Raw genomic sequence first — 8,250 nt, forward strand, 5'->3', positions numbered from 1 at the left:
TATGAATTTAGAATGAGTTAATTACAGTACCTAAGTGGTGGTTTTATTTTATTATACTCTTACGAGTTTTCTGTTGAGTTTTGTGTTGTGGAGTTTTCAAGTTTGGGGTAAAGATTCGATGGACTAAGGAATAAGGAGTGGTAAGAGCCTAAGGTTGGGGATACCCAAGGAATCCCAAGGTAATATTCAAGGACAACCAAGAGCCTAAGCTTGGGGATGCCCCGGAAGGCATCCCCTCTTTCGTCTTCGTTCATCGGTAACTTTACTTGGAGCTATATTTTTATTCGCCACATGATATGTGTTTTGCTTGGAGCGTCATTTTCTTTTGTTAGTATTTGCTTGCTGTTGTTTATAATAATGTTTTGCATCTTTATTTTCAATAACAATGTCAAGAATAGCCTTTGCCATGCTTATTTTGCTAGTATACATGTTGCTGTTTGAAAACAGAAAGTTTATCGCTGTTGCAAACATTCCCTAGAAAAGTCAGGGCATGATATAATGTTGAAACCTTTTGCATAATGAGCTCTGATAAATTTACTACAGTGGTAATTTTATTTCATAATTTTTGGAGTTAGGGAAGTATTGTTACTCTTGCATTCTTTACAGTCTGTACTGTTTTGGCAGATTGCTGTTATGTTTGCATTGTTTGCATATGTTTGCTTGTTTAATGACTCTATTTGAGGATAGGAGTATTAAATATGAAGAGGAATTTAGTATGCAATGTTGAATAATAATTTTAGTGATTTTTTACAGTAGAGAATGATAAGGTTTTGCATTGGTTTATACTAACCTATCTCACGAGTTCTTGTTGAGTCTGTTGTGGATGAAGCTTTTGACAAATAGAGAAACCATGATATGAGAGGAATTAAGGAGACACAAATGTTCAAGCTTGGGGATGCCGAAGGCACCCCAAGATAATATTTCAAGAAGTCTCAAGCATCTACGCTTGGGGATGCCATGGTAGGCATCCCACATTTCTTCTTCAACAACTATCGGTTAGTATCTATTGAGCCTAAGTTTTGCTTCTACACATGAGTTGTGCTATCCTTGCAATGTCATTTTATTTTTCTTTGCTTGCTGTTTGATTAGAGTACCAAGATCTGAAATTCCTTAATGCTAGAGATTCTTCACATAGTTGCACAATTATTCGACTACTCATTGATCTTCACTTATATCTTTCGGAGTAGTTTGTCATTTGCTCTAGTGCATCACTTATATCTTTTAGAGCACGGCGGTGGTTATATTTTGTAGAAATTGCTAGTCTCTCATGCTTCACTTATATTATTTTGAGAGTCTTTTAGAACAGCATGGTATTTGCTATGGTTACAAAGTTGGTCCTAGAATGATGAGCATCCAAGTTGGGTATAATAAAAATTATCATAGGAAGTGAATTGGATGCTATGATCAATTTGATGCTTGATAATTGTTTTGAGATATGGAGGTAGTGATATTAAAGTCATGCTAGTTGGGTGATTATGAATTTAAAGAATGCTTGTGTTGAAGTTTGTGATTCCCGTAGCATGCACGTACGGTGAACCGCTTTGTGATGAAGTTGGAGCACAATTTATTTATTGATTGTCTTCCTTATGAGTGGCGGTCGGGGACGAGCGATGGTCTTTTCCTACCAATCTATCCCCCTAGGAGCATGCGCGTAGTGCTTTGGTTTTTGATGACTTCTAGATTTTTGCAACAAGTACATGAGTTCTTTTGACTAATGTTGAGTCCATGGATTATACGCACTCTTTCACCCTTCCACCATTGCTAGCCTCTCTTGTACCGTGCAACTTTCGCCGGTACCATACACCCACCATTTACTTTCCTCAAAACAGCCACCATACCTACCTATTATGGCATTTCCATAGCCATTCCGAGATATATTGACATGCAACTTTCCACTGTTTCGTTCATATGACACGCATTACTTTTGTCATACTGCTCTTTGCATGATCATGTAGTTGACATTGTATTTGTGGCAAGGCCACCTTCATAATTTTCATACATGTCACTCTTGATTCATTGCGTATCTCGATACACCGCCGGAGGCATTCATATAGAGTCATATCTTGTTCTAGCTTTGAGTTGTAATTCTTGAGTTGTAAATCCATAAAAGTGTGATGATCTTCATTATTAGAGCATTGTCCTAGTGAGGAAAGGATGATGAAGACTATGATTCCCCCACAAGTCGGGATGAGACTTCGGACTTTACAAAAAGAAAAAAAAGAAAGAAAGAAAAAAAGAAAAGGCCAAAAAAGAGAAGGCCAAAGAAAAAAAAGAAAGAAAAAGAAAGAAAAATAAAAAAATAAATGAGAGAAAACGAGAGAAGGGACAATGCTACTATCTCTTTTTCCACACTTGTGCTTCAAAGTAGCACCATGATCTTCATAATAGAGAGTCTCATATGTTGTCACTTTCATATACTAGTGGGAATTTTTCATTATAGAACTTGGCTTGTATATTCCAATGATGGGCTTCCTCAAAGTGCCCTAGGTCTTCGTGAGAAAGCAAGTTGGATGCACACCCACTTAGTTTCTTTTATTGAGCTTTCATATATTTATAGCTCTAGTGCATCCGTTGCATGGCAATCCCTACTCACTCACATTGATATCTATTAATGGGCATCTCCATAGCCCGTTGATATGCCTAGTTGATGTGAGACTATCTTCTCCCTTTTGTCTTCTCCAAAACCACCATTCTATTCCACATATAGTGCTATGTCCATTGCTCACGCTCGTGTATTGCGTGAAAGTTGAAAAAGTTTGAGATTATTAAAGTATGAAACAATTGCTTCGCTTGTCATTGGGGTTGTGCATGATTAAATACTTTGTGTGATGAAGATAGAGCAACGGCCAGACTATATGATTTTGTAGGGATAACTTTCTTTAGCCATGTTATTTTGAGAAGACATGATTACTTTGATTAGTATGCTTGAAGTATTACTATATCTTATGTCAATATGAACTTTTATTTTGTATCTTTTGGATCTGAACATTCATGCCACAATAAAGAAAATTACATTGAGAATTATGCTAGGTAGCATTCCACATCAAAAATTCTGTTTTTATCATTTACCTACTCGAGGATGAGCAGGAATTAAGCTTGGGGATGCTTGATACGTCTCCAATGTATCTATAATTTTTGATTGTTCCATGCTATTATATTACCTCTTTTGGATGTTTATGGGCTTTATTTTACGTATTTATATCATTTTTGGGACTAACCTACTAACCGAAGGCCCAGCCCATAGTGCAGTTTTATTGCTTGTTTCAGTATTTCAAAGAAAAGGAATATCAAACGGAGTCCAAACGGAATGAAACCTTCGGGAGCGTGATTTTTTGGAAGAATATGATCCTGGAGACTTGGAGTCCACGTCAGAAGATCCTCGAGGAGGCCACAAGATAGGAGGCCGCGCCCCCCTTACAGGGTGGTGGCCCCCTGTCTCGTGGGCCCCTCGAGCACCTCCCGACCGACTTCTTTCGCCTATATAAGCCTACGTACCCTAAAACCATCGAATATCAAGATAGATCGGGAGTTCCGCCGCTGCAAGCCCCTGTAGCCACCAAAAACCTCTCGGGAGCCTGTTCCGGCACCCTGCCGGAGGGGGAATCCATCACAAGTGGCCATCTTCATCATCCCGACGCTCTCCATGATGAGGAGGGAGTAGTTCACCCTCGGGGCTGAGGGTATGTACCAGTAGCTATGTGTTTGATCTCTCTCTCTCTCTCTCTCTCTCTCTCTCTCTCTCTCTCTCTCTCTCTCTCGTGTTCCCTCTATGGCACGATCTTGATGTATCCCGAGCTTTGCTATTGTAGTTGGATTTTATGATGTTTCTCCCCCTCTACTCTCTTGTGATGAATTGAGTTTCCCCTTTGAAGTTATCTTATCGGATTGAGTCTTTTATGAGAACACTTGATGTATGTCTTGCCGTGTTTATCTGTGGTGACAATGGGATATCACGTGCCTCTTGATGTATGTTTTGGTGACCAACTTGCGGGTTCCGCCCATGAACTTATGCATAGGGGTTGGCACACGTTTTCTTGACTCTCTGGTAGAAACTTTGGGGCACTCTTTGAAGTACTTTGTGTTGGTTGGATGAATTTGAGATTGTGTGATGCATATCGTATAATCATGCCCACGGATACTTGAGCTGACAATGGAGTATCTAGGTGACATTAGGGTTTTGGTTGATTTGTGTCTTAAGGTGTTATTCCAGTACGAACTCTTTTATAGATCGATCCGAAAGAATAACTTTGAGGTGGTTTCGTACCCTACCATAATATCTATGTTTGTTCTCCGCTATTAGTGGCTTTGGAGTGACTCTTTGTTGCATGTTGAGGGATTGTTATATGATCTATCTATGTTATTATTGTTGAGAGAACTTGCACTAGTGAAAGCATGAACCCTAGGCCTTGTTTCCTAGCATTGCAATACCGTTTACGCTCACTTTTATCATTAGTTACCTTGCTGTTTTTATATTTTCAGATTACAAAAACCTATATCTACTATCCATATTGCACTTCTATCACAATCTCTTCACCAAACTAGTGCACCTATACAATTTACCATTGTATTGGGTGTGTTGGGGACACAAGAGACTCTTTGTTATTTGGTTGCAGGGTTGCTTGAGAGAGACCATCTTCATCCTACACCTCCTATGGATTGATAAACCTTAGGACATCCACTTGAGGGAAATTTTCTACTGTCCTACAAACATGTGCACTTGCAGGCCCAACAACGTCTACAAGAAGAAGGTTGTAGTAGACATCAAGCTCTTTTTTGGCGCCGTTGCCAGGGAGGTTAGCGCTTGTTGGGAGACAACCCAATATCTATCCTTACTATTTTTGTGTGTCCACATGATTATGCTACTGTAGTAATCATGTTTTTTAGCTTTTATTTCAATAAAGTGCCAAGTAAGACCTTTAGGAGAGCTTACGGTGATAGTTGTGTTGATCCTGCTGAAAATCAGAAACTTTTGCATCCAGTAATTTAGTTTTGTTAATTCACAGAAACGTGCTTTTGATCTGATTCTTTTTTATATGGATTGGTACAAAAATGTCTTAGGACTTTCTAATTTAGTAGGATTTTTGGAGTTCGAGAAGTATACGTTTGATACAAATTACTACAGACTGTTCTATTTTTGACAGATTCTATTTTCTATGTGTTGTTTGCTTATTTTGATGAATCTATGGCTAGTATTAAGTGGTATGAACCATAGAGAAGTTGGGATACAGTAGTTTTAACACCAATATGAATTTAGAATGAGTTCATTACAGTACCTAAGTGTGGTTTTATTTTATTATACTAACGGAGCTTACGAGTTTTCTGTTGAGTTTTGTGTTGTGGAGTTTTCATGTTTTGGGTAAAGATTCGAGGGACTATGGAATAAGGAGTGGTAAGAGCCTAAGGTTGGGGATGCCCAAGGAATCCCAAGGTAATATTCAAGGACAACCAAGAGCCTAAGCTTGGGGATGCCCCGGAAGGCATCCCCTCTTTCGTCTTCGTTCATCGGTAACTTTACTTGGAGCTATATTTTTATTCACCACATGATATGTGTTTTGCTTGGAGCATCATTTTATTTTGTTAGTATTTGCTTGATATTGTTTATAATAATGTTTTGCATCTTTATTTTCAATAAAAATGTCAAGGATAGCCTTTGCCATGCTTATTTTGCTAGTATACATGTTGCTGTTTGAAAACAGAAAGTTTACCGCTGTTGCAAAAATTCCCTAGAAAATATAGGGCATGATATAATGTTGAAACCTTTTGCATAGTGAGATCTGATAAATTTACTACAGCGGTAATTTTATTTAATAATTTTTGGAGTTAGGGAAGTATTGTTACTCTTGCATTCTTTACAGACTGTACTGTTTTGGCAGATTGCTGTTATGTTTGCATTGTTTGCATATGTTTGCTTGTTTAATGACTCTATTTGAGGATAGGAGTATTAAATATGCAGAGGCATTTAGTATGCAATGTTGAATAATAATTTTAGTGATTTTTTACAGTAGAGAATGATAAGGTTTTGCATTGGTTTATACTAACCTATCTCACGAGTTTTCCCATTGATGATTAGACACATGGTTACTATGATTACTGTGACTTTACACTGAACCATGTTACTAAAGACGGGTCGACCCTGAGGGGTACCCGCGCGAGCATAGTTGCGAGTGATGTGGAGACGGGTTGACTTGGAGGGTGCCCACGAGATAATTATGAGGCATGGCCGGGCATTCCTAGCCCTTGCCGCAAGTCCTCGAGACGGGGCAACGGGGTCACATCTTTCGTGAGTCTCTACTTGTTACCGCACGTTCCTAATCCACTATTATTTGGTTATTTGATCCGAGGGGCCTCTGTCCTGATAGCACTAACCATCACGTGGGCATAGTATGGGCGTTCTGCGTCGTATGCATCAGCCGAAGCTTAATAGACGTCAGCGACTGAGCGGCGCGCGCCGGGTTGGACTGGTAAGCACCTGCCTTTTTTAAGGAGGTAGCTAGGTCTGCTCACCGGCCGCCCACGCAACATGCAGGAGTTCCCGGGGAGATGGCCCATGACCCCTGGGGGCATAGGTTTAGTCCGGCGTGCTGACCTCTCTATTAAGCCCAGGTCGGGTTGCGGCATATTGTTTGGCCGAGGCCGGGCATGACCCAGGAAAGTGTGTCCGGCCGGAGTTAATCAAGCGTGGTGGGTAAGTTGGGGCACCACTGCAGGGAAGAAAACATCTATCGATAGCCTGTCCTACGGTAACGGACACTTGGAGTTGTATCCTGATCTATACAACTAGAACTGGATACTTGTGATGAGAATTGGTTCGTATGAGAAATGGATAGTACGACTCTGGGATTTCTTTCTCGCAGGGAGTCGAGAAAGGATCTCTGGTCGAGGTTGATAACACTACTACTACTTTACTTTATGCTACTCTACTCTCTCCTGTTTGCTGCAAGATGGTGGTTTCCAGAAGATGCTAGTCTTCGATAGGACTAGGCCTTCTCTCTATTCTAGCATTTCTGCAGCTCAGTCCACATATACAGTCTTCCTTTGATAATGTTGCATATGTAGTGTAGATCCTTGCTTGTGAGTACTTTGGATGAGTACTCACTGTTGCTTTGCTTCCCCTTTCCCCCTTTCTCCTTCTTTTCGGTTGATGCAACTAGATGTCGGAGCCCAGGAGCCAGATGCCACCTTTGACGACTGCTACTACTCCGAGGGCGCCTACTACCACGTGACGGAGATCGTTAATGACCAGGAGTAGTTAGGAGGCTCCCAGGCAAGAGGCCTTGCCTTTTCGATCGATCTTGCTTTTGTGCTAGCCTTCTTAAGGCAAACTTGTTTAACTCATGTCTGTACTCAGATATTGTTGCTTCCGCTAACTCGTTTGTATTCGAGCTTATGTATTCGAGCCCTCGAGGCCCCTGGCTTGTAATATAAAGCTTGTATTATTTTAATTTGTGTCTAGAGTTGTGTTGTGATATCTTCCCGTGAGTCCTTGATCTTGATCGTACACATTTGCGTGTATGATTAGTGTACAATTGAATCGAGGGCGTCACACAAGTTGATGCCAAGATATGCACCACGGTGGTATGGTATGTATACTATGGAGTATGATCACTAATGTGCACAAGTCATGTTGCCGGCAATACTCAATGGCTAGTCTCGATGGGTAAGCTACACAAAAGTAAGGCCATGTGGGTATCAATGCAATTGCAAGGTATGACAAAGATGTCGTTGAAGTTACCGTCCTTGGCGATGATGAGTAGTCGATGGAGATGAGCGGTGGTGATGGTGACGTCGAACCGTATCTATATAGCCGAAACACAATAGGACACGGGAACCACAACCCAAAATCTCAAAGACCAAAACATGTCAAAATTGTCATAGGAGGTAGCGGTGAGCGGTGGTGGTGCTTGTGGAAAGCGGTGGTGGTATGCGGAAGTAAGCGTGGGCACCGGGGCAAAATTGGGCGAAAGTATGCGGAAATGGGCGCGGGGGATGGAGTTGCTGCTGCCAGGGGCCGGATGTCTGGGCCAATTGCCGGATGTCCGGGGCGCCGGATGTCCGGTGCACAAGGGGCGGATGTCCGGGCTCCTGGATCAGGGACGAACACGATGAACTCCACAGGAAAAATTGCAACTCCAGGGCAAAATTTGGATGAATTGGTGGATGTAAATCGCAGGAGAGATGGGGAAAAGCTAGATCAACTCAATGCAAAGCAGATCCGTGGATCAAATCCAACAAAACTTCATCACCCCAACA

Source organism: Triticum dicoccoides, chromosome 4B (genome assembly GCF_002162155.2).
Source record: "Triticum dicoccoides isolate Atlit2015 ecotype Zavitan chromosome 4B, WEW_v2.0, whole genome shotgun sequence".
Classification (NCBI taxonomy): domain Eukaryota; kingdom Viridiplantae; phylum Streptophyta; class Magnoliopsida; order Poales; family Poaceae; genus Triticum; species Triticum dicoccoides.